Genomic DNA, 12,908 nt, shown 5'->3' with positions numbered 1-12,908 from the left:
TACGTGCGCCTCTGGGGGAGTGTTCCTGCCCCAAGTGGGGAAGGGTAAATCTCATGGGTTGTAGTAACAATAGGGCCTGTAGGGGTCGCACTTACGTCTCCGTGCATTAGTCCTTGAGGCTTGGGGGGGCGGGGGGTACCCGTCCAGGAGCTTGTCAGAGTTAGACATACCCCCACCCCCCCGCCCCCTGTCCTAGCTTAGCCCGGCCCCCTCCTCATTACGTCACCCCCGCCCCCTTACCCCTGTCCTAGCTTAGCCCGGCCGCTCATTACATTCCCCTCCCCCCACGGCCTCAACCCAGCTCCCTCCGCTCCTCTTACCTTCGTGTCCTTCCAGGTTCCCTTAACCCCGCGACCTTCGGCTGCCGCGGCCATCACAAGCCCCTACAGCTCTGGGTCACCACGCGGAGCCCCCTCGCCGCGGTACCCGCCTCCCTCCTCAGAGCCCTCCAAGCTTCCTCCCACCCCCAGCGGCCTTTTCCTCAGACCCCCCGTCAGACCTCCCGCTCCACCCCGCGACCCGCACTCACCCGCTAGCGACTCCCCTCACAGCCGCACACGCACCGACTGAACTACACACTCGCTGTCACTCACCCCGGGACCGGCCGGCTTCTACTATCTGCGCGCGCTCCGCCCCCTGCTCTTATTGGCTGACGGAGTTCAGCCCACCCCGCGCGGAAGGGGGAACGTGCCTAAGGCCTCCACCCCGAACTACAGCTCCCAGCCTGCCTCGGGGGAACGGCGCGCTCCCCCCGCCGCGTGACCCAATGCCGGTGCGTGAGAAATCCGTCCCCGCCTCCCACCCTTATCAGCCAATCAAATAGGAGGTTGGTGACGTCACGGGAGCCAGGCCCTGACGTTTCTCCGACTGCCCCTTCCGCCAGGTCCTAGTAGTAAGCGGGTCAATGCAATGCAACCGGCAGCGCTGCTGAGCCATAGTGACTCCGCTGAACGTGAGCCGGGCTGCGCTTGCGCACCAGGCGGCCCCGCCCACCGCAGCCATTCATACGGCGCGAGCCTGGCCTGGAAAAGCCTCATGGGTGCAAAAACCAGCCACCGGGGCCTTTCCAGGGCAGGTCAGGCAGCCCCAGGCGGCAGCTTCCCGAGGGTTCTGCCCGGCCCACACAAGTTGTCTGTTTAAAGCAGAAGTAGACATGCTCCCCCAGTCACAGGCATCCAGGAGCTGGGATTTTAAGCAAAACACCAGCAGTCACAAGACTTGGCACACTGCTGTTCGGAGAGCCAGCTTGTTTACCCAGTATCAGGGGGTAGCCCTGTTAGTCTGGATCTGTGAAAGCAGCAGAGAATCCTGTGGCACCTTATAGACTAACAGACGTTTTGGAGCGTGAGCTTTCGTGGGTACATACCCACTTTGTCAGATGCAGGTAGTGGAAATTTCCAGGGGCAGGTATATATATGCTAGCAAGCAAGCTAGAGATAATGAGGTTAGTTCAATCAGGGAGGGTGAGGCCCTGTTCTAGCAGGTTGAGGTGTGAAAACCAAGGGAGGAGAAACTGGTTCTGTAGTTGGCAAGCCATTCACAGTCTTTGTTTAGTCCAGAGCTGATGGTGTCAAATTTGTAGATGAATTGAAGCTCAGCAGTTTCTCTTTGAAGTCTGGTCCTGAAGTTTTTTTGCTGCAGGATGGCCACCTTAAGGTCTGCTATAGTGTGGCCAGGGAGGTTGAAGTGCTCTCCTACAGGTTTTTGTATATTGCCATTCCAAATATCTGATTTGTGTCCATTTATCCTTTTCCGTAGAGAGTTTACCGTTGCCCTAGCTATGGCTGAGGAGCAGAGCTAGTTATAATACAGTTCACCCTCCTTTGTCTCTCAGCAGCTCTTGAGCTCCTGTGGCCAATGATCTTATCAGCGATCCTGGCTCTTTAAAACTATTTAATTCCCTGGCAAAACTTTTACAAGTTTTCCCAGCACCTGTAAGATGAGACCAGTTCTAAGACATTATCTATATTGGGGGAAAGGGAAATATTCTAACTTCTACAGTCTCAACCCTGGCTGGGGGCAGGGTAGGGGGCTGGGTTCCCTGTCCTTTCCTTCACCTAGGGGCTGCAAGGACCTGGCAGCTGCTTCCTGGGAGCCATGGTAAGCAGTGGTGGGGCCCCACACCCCGAACTCCCTCTTGCACACCAACCCCGAGCCCCTTCCTGCAACCCAAACCTCTCAGCCCTGGCTCCACCCCAGAGCCTGCACCCCCAGCCAGAGTTCGCACCCCCTGCACCCCAGCCCAGAGCCCTCTCCCACACCCTGAACACCTCATTTCTGGCCCCATCTGGAGCCCACACCCCAAGCCCTTGCCCCAGCCCAGTGAAAGTGAGAGGGTGGAGGAGACCAAGTGATGGAGGGAGGGGTGATGGAGTAAGCAGGGGCGGGGCCTCAAAGAAGGGGCAGAGGCAAGGTAGGGGTGTTCGGTTTTGTGCTATTAGAAAGTTGGCAACCCCCAATTGCCCATTCATTTATTTAAATAGGCTGTTGCTTTTCTCCCTGACTTTCCTGTATTGCTAAAGACGAAGGAGGTTCCAGGATTGGTCTAGGTATGGACAAGTTGTCTAACTGTTTTTAAAACTGGTTAAAGCCATGGTACAGAGCTGGTTTAAGGCAGCTTGACCCATTTTTACTTGAACCAGTTTTGCTCATCTTGTGGTCTTAAAAACAGTTAAGGAAAAACAAGTCAGGCCACTTTAAACAACTCTGCACTGTGGTGCCAACTGATTTTAAAATCAGGTTAGCTGAACTAGTTAGCGAACTTCCTCAGTGCAGAAAAGAAATGTGAGGGCATTGTGGGATTGTGCTAAAGAGTCTTGCCTTGCATGGCTTATCTTAAGGCGAGGTGGCCAACGTGTGACTCCAGAGCCATGTGTGGCTCTTCAGAAGTTAATATGCAGTTCTTTGTATAGGTGCCAACTCCAGGGCTGGCGCTACAGGCACTAACTTTCCAATGTGCCAGGGGGTGCTCGTTGCTCAACCCCTGGTTCTGCCACAGACTCTGCCCCCACTCCACCCCTTCCCACCCTCCCCTGAGCCTGATATGCCCTCCTCCTTCCACTCCCCCTCCGGGCCTCCTGCATGCCATGAAACAACTGATCGGGAGGTGCGGGGAGTGCGGGGGAGGTGCTGATTGGCAGGAACCCCAGCCATGAGCCAGGACCCCATTGTGCTAGGAGCTGTAAACACTCAAAACAAAACAGTCCCCACCCCCAAAGAGCTTCCCACAGTCCTAGAAACAGCTAAACTCATAACACATCGTACTACACGCATGTTGATATAGATTCCATAACAAAAACTACTTTGAAAAGAAATTAAGACCAGTAAGTGTGACATCTCCCAACACAACCCTAAAAAGCAAGTTAATATCAAGTTATGAGACGCCTCTTCATTGTATCCTACTATTTACACAGCTCATTTCCACTGACAGCGACAGAATCTGTACCTTCTCAAGGAACTTCCCTCTGCTTGCAGCAGATAAGCAAACATGCTACACACAACACATGACGCAACGTCACCCCTCTCTTTGCAACCCTCCAATGTCTCCCTCTTCTCTATCACATCAAACATAACCTACTTGTCTTCACTTTCAAGGTCCTTCATGGCCTATTCCCATCCTTCCTATCATCTCTTATTCAGTCTCAAAAGGTCAGCTCTCACCTCTAACTGGCCCATGATGTCTCAATCATCCACCGGTTAAATATTCACACCAGCACCTCCATGCTTTCTCCTGTGCTGCCCCTCAGGCTTAGGAGGAGCTCCTGTAAATAGCCACAAAGCCACGTGATTGTTCTTCAGATCCCTCCTCAAAACTCTCCTTTGCCATGATGCCTACAAGAAACCTGACAGCATTAAGCTCTTGGAGTGCTAACCCCCCGGTCCATCATGGTAATCAATACTGCCTCATTATTTCCTTATAACTCCCCTCTCTGTCTGTATCCATCTCTTGTCTCTTTCCTTATACTTAGATAGTAAACTCCTTGTGGGTGAGGCCTGTCCTTTTGTTGTGTGTTTGTGCAGCACCTAGCACAATGGGGTTCTGAGCTGTGACTGGGGCTCTGAGGTGAAATGATAATACAAATAGTAATAAATAATCTACCTCACAGTAGGATACAAAACCTTAATTATACCCTCAGCAGCCTTAGGAAATATTCAGCATATACACACAGGTTAAGTAGGAGGTGTTATTTGTTTCTGGAGGGAGAAATATGAGATTGTAATTAAGTCCTGTGGTGCAAAGCACGAGTACCCAACCTGCGGCCCACCAGAGCCTGCTAAGGGTCACGGCCTGCTTCATCATAATATACTACCGTCCGATTCATTAGCGTTTTGTCATTCTGTTGACATCGTTTCAGTTTACACAAGTGTGTAAATAGACATTACTGTACATAGAAACAACGTATCTAAATACATACAAAACAAGCTGAACTTAAAATATAAATCAAGACCCATGACTTTAAATCTTATTAAAATATGTAGAATCTGTTTGGCCCACACAAGGCTGCACTTCGGTTTATGTGGCCCTCCTGTGTAATAAGGTTGGGCACCACTGGTGTAGATGGTCCCTCTAAATGTCTGTACTGGAAATGGCCAAACATTTAGAGATGTTGCAACTTCTCTTTTTCCCCACAAGTCCTATACAGAATGATATGTCCTGTATCAAGGAATGCAACAGCTTGTTTCTTCCCACAGCCTCGCTGATGACAGCATTGCTATAAATATCTTCTGGTCCCTTTGCAACCGAGATAACATTCAACCCAAATCCCAGTTCATTTGCGTGAGCTGAGGCTGCTGCCGACGTCCAGCCACTGGAGGATTTTTCTTCTCTTTTTTCTGAGATGCCAGTCTCATGTGGTTTATCAGCTGGCAAGTACCCAAACCTGCAGCCCCTGGCAAACAGCTATAGCAATTTCTCTGCCAAACTGATCAATATCACCATACTATTCCTTCCTACAGCAAACAGTTTCACAATTGGAACACAGTGCTGCCCCCCATTAGATGACGACTTGCATGCTGCATTTACGTGGGGCAAGTCTGAAACCTCCTGCTCCTTTTGGTACAGAGTGTCCACCCAGGCAACAGCTAAAAGCTTCATTGCTCGCTATGCCTCATCTAACAGCACTGAATGTACTGTCTGACAAAAGGCATCGAGGGCTCCTATAAATCAGGTGAGAGCAAACTAATGCAAAACATGGTTCCCATGGAACAGTACATGAGATAAAAAACCAAGGGACCTGATTCTCAAACTAAGGCCCTGTTATGCCTGTCTGGCAGTGTGAAGGGGCCTTAAAGGGGATGGTAACAGCCCCCTGAGAATACCTCATGTAGGGAACCTCTCCAGCTTGCACAGATCTAGGACAAGGGCTCCATTCTGTCTTTGCTTCCAGTCCCTGGCATATCGGCGATGGGCCCAGGAGTGTATCAGGGGCATAGCTAGACAGCACTGCACTATGGCTGTTCTCTGCTTCTCAGGCCCCTAAATTACAGCTTCATCCACAGCATAAGCGAAAGCAGACTCAGGGCTGCTGTAATTTCCTTTCTCTCTACTGCCCTGAGCCACAGACAGGAGACCTGAGAACTGGGGCCAAGATTTGGAAATACTTGTAACTATAATCATTTAGGCCCAGATCCTCCAAGGTATTGGTACCTTGGAGGATCTGGGCCTGAGGCTGGAAAGCGGAAGAATGAATGGAATTTGGTTAAAGTATTGAAGATTATGAAAGGGCAAGTGAAAATTGACCAACCTCTTTTTCTCATATTGTGCCCCAGTACATGAGGGGTCACTCAAAATCAAAGGGTGTTAACATTAAAACAAATGGAAATACCTCTGTGATGCATTCTATATGATTTTATGAACATATGCTAATGAGTGTGAATATAAATATGCTTCATGCAAACAGTTTCTTGTAAGGTATCATTACAAAGCTTATAATTTACTGAGTGCGGTCATCCTATTTGAATAAATGTACCACTCTTGTATCTGAAACTAGAAATATGAAATATAACTCTTAGGGCCTATTGTAATTTTGCAAAGTGTGGGCCATTAATGGTGGTTTGGAATCTTGATGAGTTCCATCAACCAGGACAATTGACCGGAGATGGCTTTGTTTTACCTGTCAGTCTTCCTGTATACCTGTGTGCTGGCAAGTGGGCAATGAAGTCTTACAGTGACATGTGATGATGTCACCTGAACAGGAATCCATCTTTAACCTGGTACTTTTCCATTGAGAAGGACGGGGTGGGAACCCAGAGAGGCACAAAGGATTTCCGCCTTATGCAAAAGATATATAAAGGGGTGAAACAGAACAAAGAGAAGTGGCCATCATGAGAAATCCCGTAGCTACCACCTGAGCTGGAACAATGGCTGTACCAGGGGAAAGGATAGTGCTCAGACTAGGAAGGCGTCCAGTCTGTGAAAGAAACATATTGAAACATCTCTGAGGATGAGATTTTATCTGTATTCAGTTTCTTACTGTATTAGACAGACTTGTGTGTTTTATTTTATTTTGCTTGGTAATTCAGTTTGTTCTGTCTGTTACTACTTGGAACCACTTAAATCCTACTTTCTGTATTTAATAAAATCACTTTTTACTTATCTGTATATACTCTGGGTTAATTAATACCTGGGGGGGGGGGACAAACAGCCATGCATATCTCTCTATCAGTGTTATAGAAGGCAAACAAGTTATGAGTTTACCCTGGGTAAAACGGATTTATTTGGGTTTAGATCCCATTTGGAGTTGGGCATCTGAGTGATAATAAGAACTATTATCTTATAAGATAAGAACACATCTGTAAGCTGCTTTCAGTCAAGCCTACGGCTGTTAGGGGACGTGGTTCAGACCTGGGTCTGAGTTTGCAGCAGGCTAGCGGGTCTGGCTCAAACCAAGCAGGGCACTGAACTCCTAAGCTGACGGGGCAGGAAAGCAGGGGCAGACGTAGTCTTGGCACATCAGTTGGCATCTCTCAAGGGGGTTTCTGTGATTCAACCCATCACAAACTCTTCACTCAAGCTGGTGTGAGACTGGATTGCACTCCTAAGGAAGCAAAGAGAGGCACACATTGTGGCTGGATAATTTTGTAGTTCTGCGGGTTAAAATCAGGCTTATTTGATTTCTGGCTCCAGGTCATAAATGTCTCATCACAGGAGTCAGGAGGAACATTTTACCCCTGTGTACAACATTATACAACAGCTGGCCAAGTACATTATATATCAGGGTCTTAATGGTGTGGGACCTTCTTGATAGACCGCCTGACCTGCCAGGACAAATATGCTGCACAGGAATGCTGCAGCTGAGAAAGCCAGATTTCAGTCATCTCGTGCTGCAGGTCAGAATCATCCCAAATCTGATTGTGCTCAGATCAAAGTGCAAGACACACCTCAGGAAACTTCTCCCTGTAACACTGCCTTTAAGCTAAGAGAATAAACAAAGCCCTGATCACGCACACACCCCTGCAGCACACAGAAATGGAGACAAAAAGTTTAGTCCCTCTGGGTCCTTATACATCATACATTTGTTTGGCAGTTAGATAACAAGGGGGTAGATATTAGGAGATAAGTCTTTGGAAGGTCCCCAAACTGCAGTCCCTGAGAGCTTTAGGTATTAGCCCTACTGAAGGCAGGAGACTGGATTTTATGGCCCAGTGAACTAACCCAGAGTAGCAAGTTTTATGTTCCTTATGGAAAAGAGGCTCTGGCTATAACCTCGGTGTGGGCTGGTTACTGAGCTGTATACAGTTCAGTTAAAATAATCAAGCATGCAGGTGAATTGCAAGTGAGTGTGTGAAAGAGCCTATAGAGATACTGTTTACTGATGGCTCAGACCTGCCCTCCCTTATCCAGGTCAGTTGCCCTCCCTGACGCAAACAAGCCCGTTGATCTCGATAGAAGTGCTTGTGTGATTAACTGCAGGATCAGGCTTTAAAAGAAGCCCTGATCATTACTGCAAAATGAGGAGAAGCCACTAAGGGGTAAATTAATTCAAACATCAGTGTATTCCTTTTGGCTCCCAGAGGAGCTGACTGGAAATATTTTCCCAGCTGGAAATAATTAAAAAGCAGGCTGATTTCCATCAGAAATACAAAAAAGCCAGAGCAGGACAGGAAACTGTTACTATTTTTTATTTGTTTACATATTTGTTTCATTTCATTTTTTTAAATATACAAATGCGGGCCCTCTGGGCTTTTTTCAACTTTGTATTTCTTTTCTGCTCCTTACCAGGGAAGCAAAATGGTTTTCATTTTCCATATGTAGGACGGTATGTAGACCGTAAGGCTTACCACCTAGTGTGTACTTCTAGTGATTCAACTGCACTGAATGCTAGTGAAAGGTGCTAGAACATCAGCTCTAGAGGCTCTTGATCCTCAGAAGAGGGACAGCAAAGGCCATAGCACTGCAAGTTTCTGCCACATTGCCTTAACCCTACCCTCAGGGGGTCATATCTAAGGCTAAGGAGATAGTTCAGTCACCAAATCCTTGGTCTCTACTGAGGCTGCCAATTAGCGTCAGTTACAATACAGGGTTTGTAATGTGGACACATATCCACTAGATGATGGATTAAAACCACAATCTCATTTCACACAAAGGCATTGAACAGCTGGCACCATAGGAACACTTTTTCTTCACTTCACAGCTAATCCGATCAAGATGTAAAATCTGCAGTTTAACAATGAAAGTCTCATATCACTTTACCATTCCCCTGAGCCAGCCAATCCTCCTTACTAAACACATTAAAGGTTATGACAGTACAGTACACTGTCACATTAGTTTAGGCCCCAAATTAGATTTCGTTTTCTAAACGAAAAAGTTGGTAAAACCTTGACAGAAACACAAGTTTGTTAAATTAGAGATAAAATTCAAGCCAGACCAGATTTTTGTATGAAGTGGAACGTTCCTCTGTAGTGTTTGCAACCCAAGTGCTAGAGCATTTTCACCCATCTAGGTGCCCAATCCCATTGTATCCAGTGTTGCCATCCCCACACATTCAAAAATCATGAATCAGGCCCGCAAAGTCACAAGATGGGTGTAAAAACCATGAGATTTTAAAAATATAATAAATGCTGGATTCCTTTTCTTCACTATCCGGTTTGAGCCTTCAGCTTACAGGTGAGTCACATTTTCAAGCTTTTCTGCACCACTCTGAAGGATAAAAATTTGCTAAAGAAAGCAAGCTGAAAGTCTCATGAATTAACATGACTCCAGCAGCTAGGGCTTTATACCAAATACCAAACATCAGGAGAGTGAGCAACAATGAAGATGGGACCAGCATTTGAACCAGGAAGTGAAAATGACTGAAACTGACTCATGTATATCTATTGTCCAGGGTGAATAAAATGAACAAAGTAACAGCATACATGGTGAGAAGTAAATTTCAGAAAAGTTTTCAGTTTTAATAATTGCTAATAACTCAGGCAAGATTTTTAGAACTCATATTTTTAATCCTTTAGCTTTGGTGAACTTTGCTGCTCACTGGACTCACTTATTTTGGCTGCCTCATGGACTTTATCTCAGAGGGGCACAAAGATAATAAAATAATGCACGATAGAGATGATAAAGCATACTGAGATGAAAGGGCTGACTTTGCCATGGCTGTAGCCTGTCCTTGTTCCCTGTGAAATGGATACTCTCTCCTATACTTGGACTGAGTCTTCATGATTCCGCAAATCACATGTGTTGTAAATGCCATCTTTAGCTATGGGGCAACATTTATATAACTGCCACAGGCGGTTAAAGAGTACCAGAAAGTAATCTCTTTCAAATACCGGTTTTAATTTAAAAAAGGCAAGGGAAACTAAGTCACATAGACATTTAAGGCTCAGATTTTCAAAAGGTAAATAGGCTCCTAACTTTCCCTGATTTCAGTGAAAGTTAGGAACCTAAATATCTTTGAGGATCTGGACCTAGGTGCCTAAAAATGTAGCGTAAGAGTAACACTTGCCTCTGTTTCCTTGGACAAAATTTCCCCAGCCTGGTTTTGCACACTGTGTTATGTGCTAAGTTGGGTGCTATGTTTCACTTCCCAATTCATGCAATTTCAGTGGTACTAAATCCTGCATATAGATTTGGAAGCATTTGGGGTCCCTTCACGATGAGAGGCGATATACAGAAGGAAATTCTATATATTGTTAACTAAAGATGATTTTTTAAAAAAAGCCCAAAACCATTCAATGTCCTTTTCCTTTCAGCAACTCATCATATTGGCCATTTCATGTTTTGAATTTAAGTCTCCAAACAGCCTTTTGGTTAGCCAGCATCATGGCTGGAACAATAGTAATTCAGAGCCCAAAGCGTATTAGAAATAGGTACTGAGTTTAAATAAGTGCTGAACTCAACTTCATGGGCTGGTCTCCACTCCTAAAACTCCCCTGTGAGTTGTCTGGTGATCAGACGGGAGTGAAACACTAGACAGAAGTATGATATCATCAGAACAAACTCTCATTGGTTGGGCATAATCTGAGGACGTGATTCCCCCCCAACCCCGAGCCTTTTTCTAATGAACACTTAATGAATATCATACCCCTGCATGGGTTGTGGCCCTGGGTTTTGTGAATGTCTACCACTCAGTCCTCTCAATGCGTGCTTCCTTTCAGATAAGAAAACCTATGCCATTCATCCATCCCATTGTTCATGTATCTAATTACCAGGGTGCAGAAGGCACTCTGGTGTCCATATCTAAAGAAACAAGTCTGATACCTAGAAACAGGCATAAATGTCACATCACACACTTCAGCAGATCTGTTTAATCAGCCTTCAGGTATTTTCCAGCTTTCATTTTTCAATTACTCTAAGCCACTGTTGGAGTTGCAGCTGCCTTTCTTATCTCTTAAACAATCAAACATTTTTATTTTTTATAAACATCCTAAAGACATGTTGCTTCCAAGTGATGTACAATTACGATTGCTGGCAATCTGCCAATTCACCATTTATCAGAGTCTCAACTGGCTTTTCAAAGCCTCCCAGTCATCTGCAACATGTATTTAATAAGAAAACAAAATCAGCAATTTGTTAGCTCTCTAAACTTGCTTCTTATTGCCAATAATCTAGTTACTCAAATTAATAGTCAAAGCTATTAAGTTACCACAAAGTGCAAAAGAAAAAATCTATACAATTATCAGCATGAAAAGTAAGTTAAAAATCTCATAATGAATTATAGTGAAGGCTACTTTTAGCCAGACTATCAAACTGGTATTTAATTCCCTGCAGCTCCAAGCTATGTGTATTTCATGGGAAAAATTCAATTACACAAAAAGCTTATTTAATTTTAATGGACTGGATAGAATGAAATTGCCAACACATGTACCATCAGATGTGCACGCTTGCAACTCCTAACTAACTGGGTTTCTGTTTATATATACACCTCTACCTCGATATAACACTGTCCTGGAGAGCCAAAAAATCTTACCGCGTTATAGGTGAAATCGTGTTATATTGAACTTGCTTTGATCCACCGGAGTGCGCAGCCCCGCCCCCGCACCAGAGCACTGCTTTATGTTATATCCAAATTCATGTTATACTGGGTGACATTATATCGAGGTAGCGGTGTATATTGTGACAAAGTGAGGCCGGACGGCTGCAAGAGGCTCTTGGAAGGCCGATATATTAGCTGTAGAATGTTAAAGGCCCTTTTTCCTACAAGCTGAGAAGGGGTTACCTCAGGCCAATTAGGGACACCTGAATCCAATTAAGGGCTGCCTGAGGCCTTTAAAAACTCCTCTTCTGGGGAGAGCAAGAGAGAGAAAGAAAGCAACCTAGTTAACAAGCTGCTGCCGCAGGGCTAGTGGCAGCAGGGAAATAAGCTGCTCCAGGGTGAGACACTATGCTTTTTTGCATAGGAGAGACAGCCAAACCTGAGAGCCTGCTAGGGGCAGGCAGGACCAGCGCTAGGGTTTTGAGTGCCCTAGGCGGACAGCAATTTCGCCGCCCCGCGCGCTGGTCCTGCGGCTCCGGTGGAGCTGCCGCAGTGGTGCCTGTGGAGGGGCTGGTGTGCCTGCAGGCGGTCCACCGGAGCCGCGCAAGCAGCCGACCGTCCGCAGGCATGACTGCGGCAGGTCCATCCGAGCCGCGGACCAGCGGACTCCCCGCAGGCACCACTGCGGCAGCTCCACGGGAGCTGCCTTCCGCCCCCTCCGGCAGCACCCTGACCCAGGGGACACCCTTGGGCTGCCGGCTCGTGCCAGCAGCTCAGACTCCCTCTCTGTCCTAGCAGCACGGCTGCTCAACCATTTAAAAAAAAATTGGGGGGCGCTTTTTGGCACCCCTAAATCTCGGCACCCTAGGCAACCGCCTAGTCCGCCTAAATGGTTGCACCAGCCCTGGCAGCAGGACTGATGAACCAGGGCAATCATCAGGATGACACCTGGCCCCAGCGAGGGGGGCAGTGAAAGGGAGCCCCCCTGGGTTTTTGTTTATGAGATGGTTTCCTTTTTGTTTGGTGGAGGACCACCCGTTAGGCTGACCCTCAGACCTACCCTGAAAATATGACCAAGGGAGTATAGGAGGGGGAAGGCAAGCCCTCCCCAAGTGGGGCTGATTACCCCAGGCCTACCATCTCCAGAGGAAGAAGCGCTAAGGCTGGCGAAGAAAAGAGGTGCCTTGAGAGAGTATATAGTGGTTCAAAAGTTTGAGACTGACAGCTCAACCAGCCAGTGTGCATTAAACATGAAAATTAATGCAATTCACGTTTCAGTTTTAAGAGATTTGACTGCAGAGCATCTTCATACAGACAGAATATTCAAAACTGAGCAATGGAGCATAACTAACCAGAAATACCACCACACTGAGCTTGGGCCCATGAATTTGATTTTTCAGTTTTGGGGGGCAATACATGGCACTCTAATAGTAGCAACAGGAGTCATTGGTGGGTGATCTCGGACATGTGACAGGCTGTATCTTTTTGCAGTCTTGGCCC

At 46.7% G+C, this 12,908-nt stretch overlaps 1 protein-coding gene across 1 annotated transcript in view; it reads right to left on the bottom strand.

The window, feature by feature from the left end:
- The window catches only part of HIGD1A (HIG1 hypoxia inducible domain family member 1A), a 6,944-nt gene extending 6,328 nt beyond the window's left edge, over positions 1 to 616 (bottom strand). The window contains exon 1 of the mRNA XM_032772357.2: positions 530 to 616. The gene's annotated coding sequence lies outside the window, so the exon portion shown is untranslated. The remainder of the gene's footprint in view (positions 1 to 529) is intronic.
- Between the last annotated feature and the right edge of the window lie 12,292 nt (positions 617 to 12,908).

This window comes from Chelonoidis abingdonii, chromosome 2 (genome assembly GCF_003597395.2).
Source record: "Chelonoidis abingdonii isolate Lonesome George chromosome 2, CheloAbing_2.0, whole genome shotgun sequence".
Classification (NCBI taxonomy): domain Eukaryota; kingdom Metazoa; phylum Chordata; order Testudines; family Testudinidae; genus Chelonoidis; species Chelonoidis abingdonii.
Note: the sequence above shows the minus strand (reverse complement) of the source record. Positions and strands in the feature narration are given on the sequence as shown.